Source organism: Triturus cristatus, chromosome 8 (assembly GCF_964204655.1).
Source record: "Triturus cristatus chromosome 8, aTriCri1.1, whole genome shotgun sequence".
NCBI classification, from domain to species: Eukaryota; Metazoa; Chordata; class Amphibia; order Caudata; family Salamandridae; genus Triturus; species Triturus cristatus.
The window spans coordinates 521689310-521705883 of NC_140591.1; the positions used below are offsets into that span (position 1 = coordinate 521689310).

The following is a 16574-nucleotide window of genomic DNA, read 5'->3' on the forward strand; positions in this document are numbered from 1 at the left end:
TTGCAATTATTCACCAGAATTTTTGTCTTTGTGAAGATTTTCTAAAATACCCATGTGTCTTTTTTCCATTTAGTTCTAGACCAGTTATTTTTCTGAATTTTTCAATGATTTACAAGCTAGTATTCAAGCCTTCTCGTGTGTTACTGAGTTTTGCTATGTCGTCTGCAAATGCTAAAGCAGCGATTTGTTCGATGAATCCATCTGAGCCCTGCTGTTTTTCTGAGGATCACTTCCATGGCAATACTACCCAACAGTGGGGATAATGAGTCACCTTGTTTGACAATAGACTTAATTAATTTTTCTTGTGTAGATTCATTGTTATTCCCCTTGAAATATGTAGATATATATGTGCATAAGTCTCTTATCAGACCTTGGATATAAGACAGAACTCTTTCTCTTTTGAGACACCGCATGATGTGATTGGGACTGACTGAGTCAAATGTGTCTGAACACCACTGCAAGCTTATTATTACATACCCCTTTTATGACCCCTTTGCGACATCCTCTCACTTTCATGAAACCTTTTCGTCTTTTACTCAAGTTTACAAACAACTAGTGAGTCTTTTGGTCAGGATTTTTTATAGTAACTTCATGAATGCTGTACCAATTATATTTGGTCTCCAAATGGTTATTTTGTTCAGCTTATTTTAGGGATATGTTCTTGCGAATCAATATTGATCGGTTCTCTTTGATAGGCTCTGGATCTTTTCACATTTCTAATCAAGTTGATAGTAGTCTGGCCATCAAACTTGTTTTTTCTTATGAACATTGTACAGATCATGGAAGGCAATACTGTCAGACCCTACTGTGTTGTATAAGTTGGCTTCCTCAAATGCATCTATTATTTCAAGAACTGTGATTTCTTAACATGGATATTCATAGTCCTATTCTTCTGGGATCCAGTCAAATGAATATTGAAAAGGAAAACAAGAACTGAAAAATGTCTTTGTAATATTGACAAAAATATCAGCGTCAATCTGTCAAGTGTCATCTTCTGCCCCATCAATAATTAAGCTGGCAATTTTCTTTTTATCTTTCTTGAACATTGCCTGGTATTCTTTAAAGCTGTCCGTTGATTTTGCATATATTTTCTTATGGTTTTTATTGAGCTTTCCATTTTTCTTCTCTTTCTTGGGTATGTTACTTTGGACAGAAACAGTTTGGTTTTCGCTTGAATGGTACCTATAAACTCAGCACCATTTTTGTTAGGTGATTCACTTTGTTTTTGGATGCATATTGGTGGCAGTGTCTGTGATATAAAACACAATTTCTTCCATCAAGTCCATACCATCTCCATGAGGTTGCAGATATTTGTAATATTTTTGCCCTTCAGAAAATCTGTCATCCAAATCTCAAATGTTTGTGATTTTAAGCACTGTTTTTCTGATTATAAAGTTTTTACGCCTGTCTTTTATTGTTCTCTCTGATTCATCATTAGAGTTGCTTTCATATATAGGAATGATTGATACACAACTTTTTCAAGTTTTTTGCTTTTCTCTTTTGCATCCCATCTTTTCCTGCAACCTGCTTGATGTTTTTATTATCTAAGTGTGGAACTGAAAGTACATTTATTTTCTGTTTTATTTCCAATTCAGTCAGCTATATTTCGTCTTATGACCACCTTTTGGAAGGTTTAGTGCTTGCCAGAGCCAAGAGTCTAGCATCATTTTGTGTGTGTATGTCTTGCATGCTGCAACACTCCAATATTTGTTGTGAATCTCAAATCACTAAATTTACATAGAATTTGTAGCTATCCTTTCTTTTTCCTACCTTTGGACCTGGCATAGTGACATACAATGTTATGAAACTCAGCTTCTTTGTCACATTTCAAGCAATACAAGTTTATGTAACTCCTTTTTGTTTGCCGTAGATATATTTTTAAAGTTCGTTAAAAGTTTCTATTGGACTTGGCCCTCTCTGCAGGGTCATTGTGGGATGGAGGCACCTTGTGCTTCACTATGGCGCATGGGTGTTTATAGTCACAGGCACATTGTATCCTTTAAACACCGTTCCATGACCAAGCTTAGAAGGATGTGTGCGAAGACGCTGTGGACGTTGAGTCAGTTGACAGAGACCTTTGCACGCATTGGGAGCCTCGGTCGTGGATGTCGTGAGTTCTAGAATAAAACACCCACTGACCCGCATCTGCTCCTTCTCGTGGTGTAGTCACTGGATCCTGCGGCCCTCTGCTTGGGGCATCCGCACTCCGCCTGGTTGCCTGCTGGTTCCTGGACCCTAGAGCCCGGGGTTAATCTCTGTTCCCCTCACGAGAGCCTGTCTGACCGCGACATCAGCATCTGGAAGCCGGCACCTTAAAGGTAATGACGTCATCACACGCAAACATGAGTGTCACAGGTATGTGGCCATCTTGGATTGGGCTGCAGATATAGGCCCTGACTTCCATCACTGCCCACGGGCGCAAATCAAATCTGCTTCACCCCCACTGCTGATGGCCGCATTTCAGGTAGGATCTAAACCTGTCTGCACTTACGGTGACAGGCACACCTTTCAAAATTTCTTTAAAGTGGCTTCTTTTCTGCTTTTCTTTGGGTGTTTGAAACTTTGGGCCAGCATTTTCAGCGACAGGTTCACCTTGAATTTAATAAATGACTTGCAACGCCTTCATACTTGGAGCCTTCACTGTCGATGACAGGCTCACCTTAAAATTATTAAAATACTACAACCTACAGTGACAGGCCCACCCATCTGCCTACAAGTTGCTAAAGTTCCAGTGACAGGTTCACTTATTTTAAACTGCTGTGCCTGCAAAACTAACTACTAACTTACAGTTTCTGAAGTGAGAATTGTCATATTGGTATTACTTGCAATTTGCCATTATCTTCCATATTTATTTGTTATTGTATTTTCAGCTTTGCAGTATGGTGAATTCACAGCAGTTTGCGCAACCTCCTCCATTTTTACAACATCCAGGGAAACCTAACATTAGGTGGCGGCATTGAGTCTAAATCTTTGAAAGTCATTTGGTGGCTATTGACGCTGTTAAGTTTCCCCCTGTTCGCAAAGTTGCAATATTATATGGTTGTCTGAGGCTTGCAGCGCAGGAAGGTTTTGAAACTTTACCTTCCACAACGCCCCCTCAAGGAAGCGCTGGCGACAGTGAGCACTGGGATGCTTACAAGGAGGCATTGACCCATATGGGAAAACAGTATGATCATGAGCCAAGCAAAATGTTGGAAAGACAGAACTTTCTCAGGGGGAGACAAAGTGCAGATGAAAGTGTGAATGAATGTATTTCAGCATTACGTGTTTTGGCATCTACATGCAAGTTTGAGGCCCACACTGACATTTATAATCGTGATCAATTTGTCTTTGCTTGCTTTTCCAAGAAAATTCAGTAACGCCTACTTAGCTGCAGAAAACCCTCACTCATGGAAACAATTGATATTGCAAAGAGCATTGAGCCCTCCATGATCACTTCAAGGGCACTTCTCAATGAACAATCTGTTAATGCGGTGAAGATTCCTGGGAATGAGATTGCAGACTGCGTGAATGTTGTGATTGTACCTAGACCTGTTAAGCAGCCGTTTAGGAGGGGTAGCACCAGCTGCTTTAGGTGTGGGTCGAAGTTGCATCTCAGCAATAATCCCCCTTACCCTGCTCTAGGCAAGAGATGCCTGCTTTGCAAGAAAATAGGCCGTTTCCAAGGGGCGTGTAGATCTGGAAGAAGCACCACAAGAGTCAACAGTGTTGAGATTGCTGAGGCCATGAAAGGGTGTGCACAGCAATTGCAGGAGGTGTTGTTGACTGTGGAATGCAATGTTGTTTTCGATACCAAGAAGATCAAAGGACCTTGGTGGAATGTGTTGTTTGGTAGGATTGAAGTTCCGGTCATGGTAGATTCTGGATCGCCCTTTACAATCTTATCAGAAATCTTGTTTTTTGACAAATGGAAAAGATCTGTTGCTTTAACTCACACAGACGTAAATCCCAAAGCATTTGGTGAATCGAACATAGACATGTTGGAATATTTCATGTCTAAGGTGGAATGTTTGGGGAGATCAATTTGTACCGCGGTTTACGTTGCTGTCAAAGGACGCAACATAAATGGGTGGCAGGACCTAGAGAGAATGAGCTTATATTTAGTTCCAGGTTCAGATAATCCCATTGCTGTAGAAGAGGCCCCTGGGTTTTATACCGAGGTTGGCTATTTTGATGAAGAAACTCAGGTGGGCTGTCTAAGAGTTGAAGAACGCACTTTGGACATCAAGAAGGTATTAGACCATTTCCCAAGCTTGTTTTCTGATAAACTAGGACCTGGTAAAGGTTTCCAGCCTCAAATCAGACTTAAAGCTGATGCCCAACCCATCGTTCATAAGGTGCATCCTCCACCCCTAAGTGCGAGAGATGAACTTATTTCAGTTCTTAGGTCATTGTGTGATAAAGGTGTCATTGCACTGTGTGACTCCTCCGAGTGGGTTTCCACCATTGTTGTAGTCAGGAAGAAGTCTGGGGAGGTGAAGTTATGTGCTGATTTGCGTTCTTTAAACAAAAATATATTGATTGATTGTCAGCCAAAATCCCCAAAATTCAAGAAGTTCTTAGTAGTCTGGTTGGTGCCGATTTTTTTTCGGTCATCTGCTTACATTTGGCATACCATCAAATAACCCTAACGGTGGACTCTCAGGAGTTCACCACGTTTGTCACTCCTTTTGGAGTTAATAAATATCTCAAATTGCATCTTGGTCTGGCGTCCGCGGCCAGTGTCTTCCAAAAATTGATGGACAATCTTTTTGGAGACATCTGGGGGGTCCAGGCCTATCAGGACAACTTGTTGGTGTTTGTAAATGGTTGGGAAACACATTTGAATAATCTGACCACGGTTTTAGGTGAGCTAGACTAGGCAGGTATGACCATTGGGCTGGATCAGTGCAAGTTTGGTAGTCAGCAATTGGACTATTTGGGTCACACCGTATCCTCAGAGGGCATCACACCCAAGTTATCCTTAATTAAAGTGATTAGTGATGTTGCTTGTCCCAAGGATAGAGATGGCTTTCAGTCCTTTTTGGGATTAGCAGAGTACTATGCACAATTTGAAAAGAGTTATGCTCAGACTGTTGAGCCCTTGTGCCCTGCTGCGGAATGGTTCAATGTTTGTCTGGTCAGATGAAATTTCTCAAACCTTTGACCAAGTCAAGAAGTTGAGTGTCGAAGTACCCGCTTTGCATGTTTTCCAGGATAACAGTAAATGCTTCCTCATGGCAGATGCAATGGTTAGGTGCAATTCTGGGACAGTGGGTAGCTGATAAGGAACACACAATAGCCTTTGTCTCCAGAATGCTTAGACAGTGTGAACCACATCATAGTACAATCCAGCACGAAGCTCTGGCTTGTGTGTGGGCAACTGACACATTTAGGAGTTACATTTGGGGACATGAGTTTGAGGTCTTTACTGACCACAAACCCCTCATGCACATACTTAATGGAACTGGTTTGGGATAGGCATTGGCTAGGCTTGTGAGGTTGTTGTCAAAACTACAAGAGTTTCACTTTTCAATAAAGCACATACAGGAGTAAAACATTTCAGGGCTGACTGCTTGTCACATATGGCCTTTTCTGATCAGTCTGATGTTGGTGATGTTGGAGACACCGAATGTGTAGTGGCAGCCTTGGATGCAATCAAAGAGTGTTCTGCCATAACAGAGCTGTCTTGGTTGGCAGCTTATGACAAAGACACCCATCTTAAGCAGGTCAAGGAGTTCATTGTAAAGGATGGCCGGAGTGTAAAAAGTTAGCTGGTGAAATAAGGGCTTTTGTTATGGTGGCTCCTGAGTTGTCCCTTGTCAACGACATGGTTATGCGTCATGACTTGTTTGTCCCTCCAGAAAGTCTCGGACGAGACATTATTAAGTCTGCGCATCGGGGCCATTTAGGTATTTCTAAGACATCTCAACTTATTAAGTTGTACTATTGGTGGATTTTTTTATAGGATGAGGTTAAGTTTTGGATTGACTCTTATGCTCAATGTCTCGTATCTGACAAAAGATGGAAGTCGATGGATACTCTCTTGCATCCAGTTCCCTTTCTGGACAAACCTTGGATGAAGGTTGGTCTGGATTTTCCAGGTCCATATGATATTTGCCTGATAACATCAGGTTTCTCATTTTGCTGATCGATTATCATTCAAAATGGATATATCATGTGTTTTGTGATGCACCCAGCCCTGACAATGGAATGCGGTTCTTGAAGAGGATTTTTGCAACTTAGGGTTCGCCCTCCATTATTGTGACTGACTTTGTGTCTCACAAGATGTGCACATTCTTGGCAGGTAACGACGTGAGACACTTCAAAGTTGTCTTGTATTCCCCATCTTCCAATGGGTTGGTTGAAAGGGCAAACAGATTAGTGAAGGAAGGTATACAGGCAGCTCTGTCATTTTGCCAGGATGTTCAAGAATTTGTTGATGCCAAAGTGTGGACGTATAACATTTCACCTCATAGTACTACAGGGGTGTCACCTTTTACTCTCTTAAGAGGAAGGAAAGTACACACAGATCAATGTCCTGAATGGTTACAGAACAAACATTGTGTTGAAAGGGCAAGTAGTGAAGGTAAATGTCTTGCGTCTCAGGTGATGCAGAAGCAGCAGGCCATGAAGTTGAGGCTGGATGATGGCAAAAGTTATAAAAATATGGATCTGGGAATAAATGATTGGGTCCTTATCAAAAATCCTAAAAAAGTTTCTAAAGGTTTGTCAAAGTACTCCTCTCTAGTTCAAGTGAAAAACGCAAGCAAAGGCTCTGCACTCCTTGGGAATAAGGGTTGGTGGAACAAGACGTCGCTTGTGAATCTTTCAGACTCTCAGGCGTGCTCCTTGATAAAATTGACAAAACGGGAGGTCGAACAATGTGACTGGTCCAGCTGGCTCAGGATTCAACTTCACATGTTTCACTGTCTCCAAATGGAGATGGCACTAGGGAAATCACTGATTCTCAGTGCATCACCCCACCTGGTTATGTAGATACCATTCCTGTCACAAAGGGATTTCTTCAAAGGGATGTTGGTTCTCCGCAAAATGCTTCTCTGCAAAATGTTGGTATAAGCAGTCGCCAGAGGAGATTGCCTTCCAGGTTTGATGATTATGTTTTGAATTAACAATGCCAATTTTCAGTCATACTCTTGTTATGCTTTGTGTTTGTTAATATTTATTATTTGTGGCCGTTCGCATTCTAAAGGAGGGAAAAGTTGTGGTATGGAGGCACCACGCGCTTCGCTGTGGCGCGTGGGCGCTTCCAGCCACGAGCACATTGTATCCTTTAAATACCGTTCCATGACCAAGTTTAGAACGATGAGTGGGAAGACTGTGTGGACGTTGAGTCAGTTGACCAAGAACTTTGCACACATCGGGAGCCTCAGTCATGGGTGCTGTGATTTCTAGAATAAAACTTAAAGATACTTACCTGCTTGAACCACCTTATCTTCATTCAACAGTCATCCACAAACGTTTTGCCTTCACTCTCCTGTTTTCTGAATTCGTTTTTGTTGGCCTTAGGACTCTGCACATGTTACCACTGCTAACCAGTGCTTACATGCTTGTACTCTCCCCTTTAAACATGGTGACATTGGCTTTCATCCATTTGCCACATTTCATTTAATTGTAAGTCCCTAGTAAAGTGGTACTACATATACCCAGGTCCTGTAAGTTAAATGCTACTAAAGGGCCTGCAGCTCTAATTGCACCACCAGCTTTAGTAGCCTTTTAAACATGTCTCAGGCCTGCCATTGCAGCCTGTGTGTGCAATTTAAACTGCCATTTCGACCTAGCAAAATATACCTTTTTCCAAGCCTAAACTTCCCTTTTTAATACATATGTCTCCCCTAGGGGAGGCCCTAAACAGCCCAGATGGCATGGTGCAGTATATTTAAAAAGTTGGACATGTACTTTTAACATTTACATGTCCTGATAAAAAACCTCTTATAATTTTTTTTTCACTATTGTGAGGCCTATATCCCCCATAGGAAAACATTGGATTAAACCATTGCATTTACTAACTGATAACTTTCAATTGCGAACAGGTAGGAAAGTAGAGCTTGGTATCTAAAGAATTGTAATTTAAAGCCCTCTTTACTGGTAAAATTGGATTTTAAGTCACAATTCTGAAAATGCCACTTTTCAAAAGTTAGCATTTTACTGCCCCAACCATTTACTACTTGCAGTCGGTATCCTGGGTCAAATTAATAGGTGTACCTGGCAGTTGGTCTATGTGTATTGCTACCAGACAGTGAGACAAAGGGGGAATAGGTGTTGGCAGGATGGACCATCTCGGACTTGATTTGGGGGGAGGAGTTGTCACCTACCACACTTGCACATCACAAAGACTCTGCTTCAGCACACTCACAAAGGGTTTCACACTGTGCCCCCAGACAAGCTGAGGCCAGGGCAGGTAGGTAGATATCAAATTCCAAACACCACTGGGGGCGGAACTCCCTAAAAACGTCTCCTACTTCAAAGCTGGCACCAAGGATAAATAGTGGACCCTCAGAGCTGTGGAAAACTCAGGAGTGCTGTGCTGTGCTGCTCTGCTGCAAGAAGGTCTGCTACTCTGCTTCCTGTTTGAGGACTGGACCTGCACTTTGAACCCAGAAAAAGCAGAGTGACTCTAAGGGCTAGTTGGCTGACTTCTTGATGAGAGTTTTGGGCCAGAAAAAGGCTCCAATCACCTTGAACCCAGAATCTGGAATCTGTCTGCTGTAAGTCTTGCCCGCCCCAATGGTGCCACCCTGTCCTGGACCCTTGGAAGTGGGCCTGAAGGTACTCTGCCGGAGCTGTATGACATTGCCACACATGATTTTACCATGCAAGTCTTTACATCGCATATTTAACCACGCATACCATTAACACGCTTGTGCATCCATTAACATTAGTACACTTACCACGAAAACAACTAGCACGCACAGTTTCATCACGCATACCATTTATCTCTTTTTTCTGTAAATGTACTGAATTTGTTATAGAATGCAAATTAAATGTACCTGTATGCAGAACTTTCTGTTCCAATTGTTTGTCCTGGCCCAAAATGCTCTATATTCTATAAAAAAAGAAGCGTTCAACCACGTACATCCTAGAATGTTCATTGAAAGGGAAAAACGACTGTTCTTTTGCAATCACTGTTAGCACTCCGGTCCATCCCTTCTCCGTGTCTCCCACAGTAAGTGAACTCAGACTTACCCGCTTTGCAAACCCGACTGCATAAGCAGGGCATTGAGGATTGTGCAGCAAACTTGATTTAGACGCCTTCCTTCAGTACTGTCTTGTACTAAGTTGTACCGGCTGTCCGCAATCAAGTAAGTTCAATTTCATGGCTGGGAGACCCACAGCTAATCGTGCTGTCAGCGCAGTCTTAGGACTGATCACCGGAGAGTGGTACAAGACTTTGGTGTTCGCCTGTGTTTTGAGTCTAATCTAACTTTACGTTGCTCAGTCTTAAATGTGTGAAAAACAAGCAGTTGTCATTCCATAACCCAGGTTTTGGCTATGTTTTCTAAAAGCAACTCTGCAGGTCTTTTCCACCATTGCGCAAGCAAATCTTGCAGGTTCTACCAGGCTGAATAATTTTAACATCAGGCACCCTTTCACTCTCAGCTCTGCTATTCACTTGTTAATCATGTAAATAACTCCTTACACACTGCTAAACATTTCCTAAACTCATGCTTAACACTATTGATTCTGGGTACCTAACTAACATTTCTACCTCTAAGTCCTACTTCAAGTGCAATAAAAATCTAGCCTACCACAAGTATAAAGCTTGGTAATCCACTTTGCTTCAAGCACTCTAGGTAATAGGGGCCTATCACTCGCTCTCATATCGGCCTACCCGGTAAACTCTCAAAATCAATTTTAAGAAGCCCGGAAGCAACATTCCTCAAACCCAATTCTACATATTTATAAAACACCCAGAATATGGTGCAACACTGCCAACTACTGTGAAAATGAGTGGTAAAGCCTTGAGTTGTAAAGACTTGAGTGCCAACAGTCTTTACGATGTACAAAATGAGAGGTAAATGGTATACGAAGTAAAAACTTCGTAGTACAGGCTGTTTCCCCTCTGCCGGACCAGTTGTGGTCCAAGCAGAACCAACGCAGTGCAACGCATCGCCTCACATAAGAACCACAGTTTTGCACCACATCCCCGATGTAGGGCCTCGCAGCTCCTCAGAACTGGCGATACACAACGCATCCTTGATGCAGGACCTTGTATCACAGCCCCTCAGAACTGCCGCTGTGCAATGCATCCTCGACACAGGACCTCGTATCACAGGCCAGAATCACCGCTGTGCAACGCATCCTTCACACACGGGACATTGTGACACTTTGCAACCAGAATTTAAGGTGCTTTGTTCAGCTGGCCTAATTTGGTCCTTCTACATGGCCCACGCTCCATTGTGGTAGACCTGAACTTGTGACTTTGTCCCAGTCCAACGCAACCTCTTTGTGTTTTAAAGCACTAATTTTACCTAAATATTTAAAATTGGACATCTCCAGTTGTACTGATTAGATTTTTGTTGTTTTGGTGTCAAATAATGTATTACATTTTACACTATTTTTCAAAATTGGTGAGGTGTTTTCTTGTGTTGAGTTTTCACTTTATTAATATTTGAAGTGCTGCATAAATACTTTACACATTGCCTCTAAGTTCAGCCTGACTGCTTTTATGCCAAACTACCCATGTTAATTTGGGTTTTGCTTGTGTTTCACCCTGACAAGAATTGTTGCTGCTTGCTTTAGTAGGCGTTCACTCTCTCAACCAGTAACCCAATTTCCTACAGCTCCCATTATGTCTCGAAAAAGATCACAATTGTATTTTTTGTTGGGATATTTCCAATAAGTGACTTTCTTTGTGAATTCACTTTTCTTGTCATTGGCTTTGTCAAAGACCTCGAACCTCTTTGTGTGTCTGCTACTCTTACACCTGATGAAATTACAAATTTGATTGTATCACTGAACTCTATAATTTCCTTATTAACAGGCAAGTACAGAGGGTGAACATGGCGACAAAGTGGGATTCAATTCGATGTTATTCATTGCGTTATTGGAGCTAGGTGTAAAGTTAAAAAAATTGTGAAGGAGGCTAATGAACTGTTGAAAAGACAGTACCGCCTTTCACGATTTTCATGGGGTTTTTGTTGCCTCTTCAAAGACATTAGTGGTATAGAGACAGTTACCAGCCGGACGACTCAGAGGTAAAGGCCATTATGATCGAGAAGAATTAGTTACTTCTGCCATTTACCCATGCTTCAATGAATTATTTCCTTTTGACATTCATAGTACTTTTACCAGGTAAAACTGGGGGTTCAGAGCACCAGCTATCCTGTGGCAAACATCAAAGGGAACCAGATATTAGATGGTCCAATTATTTTTTTGTCCCTACACCCAGGTCAGACGACCAATTTGTACGTCGGGACCGTTACTGACCTCCACCAGACTTTCCTCTGGCTTTGCCCTACCTAGGCATAGTTCAACATCTTTCCGGTCCTATCACACATTTTCATGATCCACTGCTCCAACAGAGCAGGTGAGACAAGCCGCTGGTGAGCCCGCGACAAAGACACAGGAGGATCCCACTTCAGCCGGCAAATGCCGGCACTCGTCTTCATTGCATCTTGTACATGTGGTAGACTCCTTCATCTGTGTTTCAAGATGGATCAGGTGGGTAACCAACATTACTGCAGACCCCCGGCTGCTGGTGTGGGCCTTGGAACTCAAAGAAGTTGGAGTGCACTGAGCTCAATCCACCCCGGTCATCTCGGGTGTAGGGGCCCCATCCCAAAGCAGTTGCCGTGGTAGACACAGAGGTAGTCAATCTCTGTCAGCCCCACTGACGGCACCTGTATTTAGCCTTAGATAGAGTTTCCTGCCCACTTTGGGATGCATTCCTGAGCAATCCAACTTTGAGAATACCCAATCTCAGTATCCCACGGTTCGCTACTGGCCTAAAACCATCCAGGGTGAGCCTTGATCAGACGGACTGAGGTCCTTTGGGCGACACCAGGAAGTAGGTTTTCTGTACGCCACATTTCCCACACCTGCCATCAGACCGGAATTTGGCGCTGGGCGCTTTCCTATTCACACACAGTTACTGATGGAATCCTGGTTGGTTTCTTATCCTCTGCTTAGTAATAGGCCTACATTAATTGGGTCACCACATCTGATAGGAGGTTGTAGTTGGATGCTAAAAAATAGAAGAACCAGACAGATCCCTGGGCTAAAGAGGGGTGGGGTCCACCTCCTCCACACGGTTTAGGGGAGATTACAGCAGGGAACCTGTTCGAGATCGGAGACTGAAGCCCACAGGAGCCAGCACGAAAACAAGCACCCGCAGGAAGACAGAGGGCCTTCCCAAACTCGTCTTGAAAAGTGGGCACCTGAGGCAGTGTACACCCGCAGAAGAGGAACACCACAGACAGCTGCCCACAGCCAGGGTTTTTCACATCTGGGGCATATAGGTTACCCGCTTACCCCACCAAAGTAGGGGATGGTCAGGCACGCTAGTGGTGTACCTCCATCCCGGGACATAGGGGTCCTGCGACGGGCAATCAGGCTCTTCAAATCTCAGCCTGGCCACAAGGGACATGGCACAGGCTACCTTGCAACAAGGGAGGGTTGCCTCACATGCACATCAGTCATTCGCCATCCACCAGGGTTGGTGGGAGCCAGGACTTTGACCTCTGCATATTCAGAGTCATCAGCTGAGGCATCAGCCGCGAGCCATGCCAGTGGGCTGGAGGCCTGTGCCCTGGTAGGAGGCATTAAAGTGACATGAGTAATGTTCCCCCACAAGTCAAGGCTACTCACTTGGTTCCTGCTGGGGTTTCGCATATTAAAGCCAGAGCAAAGAGAAGGGTGCTTTCCCGCCCACTATCAAAGCAGTTTACACTGACTTCCAGGGGTACGATATTCCACCGAGAGGAGTGGTGGTTCCTTCATAGCCCTGACTCCTTCTTATCCAGGCTACCCTGCTGCCTGAGGCAGGACACTTCTTGGTTGCTTGAAACTGGGGCAGGCCAGGATCAGGCACAGGAGGGCCCAGGCAGCAGAGCCTTCAGGGCTTCCTATCAAGGAGGCACTGTGATTTGGTTCCCCCCCAGAGCCATGTTGGATGAGTGTAGGTTACATCTAGAGAGGGCTGTCTTTCAAATCCTTCCCCTTTTAGAGAAGCCAGGGTCACCTACCCGGGTCCCTCATATGTTAGTCAGGTGTTGCCTGGAGTGCAGAAGTCCACAAACGTCCCAGTCTACATTGAAGCGCTCAGTGGCTACAGACCACTCCTCCAGACAGAGTACAAGGTGAGGGCTGGGCACTCTGGCTGGGCTCCTTAGGAAGGCAGCAAAGGGTTCAGGCTGGCAGTGTCATTGGCTCAGGCCACTACGCCATAATGATCCTTCCGCAGCTTCACCTATGGAAATCTTATACAATTTAATTCCACCGGATAGTCAAGGTGGATTGTCTTCTCTGTGCATCACCAGGGGCGTTGCAGACCCCGGCAGGGCCGATCCGAGGACCTCACAGAACCATCTAATCAGTAGTAGCAATGTGTACAAAGGGCAAGGAAGCACATGGTTGTGACTCAGACTTACAAGAAATTCCTCTTTCATGGGAAAGAAATCCCCAATCCCTATTATGAACAAGGTTCAGAGGGTTACCAGCATCTGTTGACGAGGGGTAGTCTCGCGGGGCTCCATTCAGTATAGGCTTCTGCTGCCCCAGATATCTAGAGGCATCATCGACCTGGGACTACTCAATCTCATGTACCCTTACCCTTCTGCCTTATCCCTCTGAGAAGCTAAGCACCTACTGCTGTGGCAATCTAGGAGCTAATTATCATGGAAGATTTGATTTATGATCAGAATTAACCAGTAAAATTGCTACATCAACTAAGAACAGCCATTGACTACCACCAACAGAATTGAGAAGGCGCTTTCAAACTGTCAGTCTTTTCCTTGCCCAGGCACGGTGAGGTTTCACATGTTCAGTCAAGTTAAGTCCCAGGGTCCAACTTTGGTCGAGCCCTTCCCCCAATTCCTTTCTTTTCAGCTTGGTAACGATACCCCCCTGGAACCCAAAGATTTTGCTTTCCCAGAAGCTGTTGGGTGGGTAATGGGAATAACGTTGCTGGATCGCTAGTCTGCATTGTTTATGGTTGAAACTCTGGCATATCTGATAGTCTTTGAAATTCCGACTTCCGATTAATCAATCTTGATTAATGAAAACATCCCTGGCAAATGCTCCCGCTTTGGTTCATCTTGCACTGAACCAAGAATTTTACCTCTAGTTGCACAATACCCATGCCCCCAGTCATCCCTCTTAATCATGGCCCCAGTTCTGAAACCTTACAAAATAGAACCATAGTCCTATTCAATTATTCCTACTGAAGTATTCAGGTTACTGGGCTCTACTCAAATGTTTTCAAAGTACATGCTTCCGACCCCCAGGAAAGAGGCACGGATAGGTGTTAGCTCGCACACGGTGAACCACCAGCTTGATCCCAAAATCCAACTAGGTGCTTTTTAACTGCAGCAACTTGAATATAAGCTATTGGAGCTGGAATTATCTCTGCTGACACCAGACTTACTCTCCAATGTATCCTTGTTGAAGGTTTTAAAGTGTACTCATTCCAGTTACAGGACCGCAAAAGAGTTCTGTATTGTTATTTTTCGTCACTACCTCCCCGACTCGCGTGTGGGTAATTTTTGAGATTGCTATCTTCCTTAGATGTGGTAGCTTTTCTCAGGCCCTTTCTCTGGAATCGACCTCTGAACTCATGGTCACCATGGTAGGCTTAGAAAGTAACTTCAAAAGTTAATAGGGCAGACATTCAAATGTATTGTCATGGTCACAGGAAGGTGAGAATATCTAGATTAACTAAAGCAGTCCAGCTAGTCCAGATTGGTCTTCGTCTGATAAATGCATTTAACCCTGGAGGTCAGTGCTCATCAGCATGTATTAGCTCTAAAATTACCAGTTACTCAAGTAATATATGGAGCGGTCAAAGGAACCATAAGGATTTAATGGGCCATTTGTAGTTTCACTGTACTGGATATGTGTACTTACACTTGCATGGCCTAATCTTTGAGACAAACATATGCTACTGGAAAGAATAACCAGGTAGCCGCACCTGCTGGGCAGCAGGAGAAGCCTTGAGCCAAAAGAAGACCAACCTCCACACCACTCGGGAGCCTTCTGCGGGAGCCTCTGGTTGATCCAAGGGGCTGAGAGAACAGCTAGTCACACAGGCACCGGTGGGCCCAGCCTGTGCCAAAACAATGGAAAGGAGAGGCAGGCCAAGGTGCAACCTGAGCAGGACACAAGGGTGCTATCCTGGGTAGCTGGGGCACCCCACAGAATGGCTGTTCCGAGCTGCTGTGGAAATGCACTGAGTGAAAAAGGGCAATGATGCTGTATTCCATCTCTAAACAAACAGAGTTCACCCAACCTATCAGAGTACAGTGCTGGCTAAATCATCCCTAATCAGGCAGCCCTGCACAGAGAAGTCACATTATAGGATTGGTCCCAGTAGGGGATTATTTAAAGACAACAAAACATTAAAGAAATGAAAAACATACTTAAACAACACGTTGTATAATTAGTAGTCCAATGTTATTTAATCACACTGAACGTTAAATTAACTTTGTTGTAAACGATTATCAAAACAATGCAGAGCGCAAGTGCCCCAGCGAAGGGGGAATGGAAAGGGGAGTGTGATAAAGAGGATTTGGTGATCTGAGTGAGGATCGGGGGGTATATAGAAAAAGTATAGTGCAAATCACATATTCCTTTACATGAAAAATAGGCTCATCCTTAAGCCACATGAATAAAATCAACATTCGAAAAAAATCGCATAGCCATGATCAATGACACAGTGAAGAATCGCTGTTGAGCCAACTGGCAAACATATTAAATGTCGACGTTTCGACACATAAAAGAAGTAGGCTCCTTAGTTCCTTACGGGGGTCTTCCTCAGGACAAGGGTGTAGGGAAAAACAGGGCACCTGGGGATAAACATAAAAATAACCTCACTGAATATCAAGTGTAAACATATTAATCAGAAAAAGGGCAAAGCCCATAGAGTCAGTATTAATTTACCATGTGTCATCCCGAACAAGGGATGAAGGTTGTTGGGCGCACAGGCTCCAAGACTAGGGGGCGAACGGGTCTCGTCCCTTCTGTTCGCAGATGATACCATTCTTATTTCCCAAACACCACGGGGCCTTCAAAATTTATTAGATAGGTTTCAGTCCTATTGTTCCTCGAAGGGCTTAGAAATTAATACTAAAAAAAACGAAATATATGGCACTGAGCCCACATAGAAATTTTAAGAAAAATCTAATGTTAAACGGACAGAAGCTTGATTATGTGCAGAATTTTATTTATTTAGGTGTCTCTATAGACTCTTCTTTAGCATGGAGATCACAGCTAGAAAGGACTAAGATAGTCTTCAAACAAAACTGTCTCCCAATTCTCAAGAGACATAAAAAATGCTTGAACAAGGCAGTGACCCCTGCCCTAGAGATTTTCAAGTATAAAGTTCAACTAGCGGTATTATATGGGGCAGAACTATG

General features: G+C 43.7%; 1 pseudogene; it reads right to left on the bottom strand.

Moving 5' to 3' along the window:
• Positions 1–13388: 13388 nt before the first annotated feature.
• Positions 13389–15123, bottom strand: LOC146802415 (18S ribosomal RNA; annotated as a pseudogene).
• Between the last annotated feature and the right edge of the window lie 1451 nt (positions 15124–16574).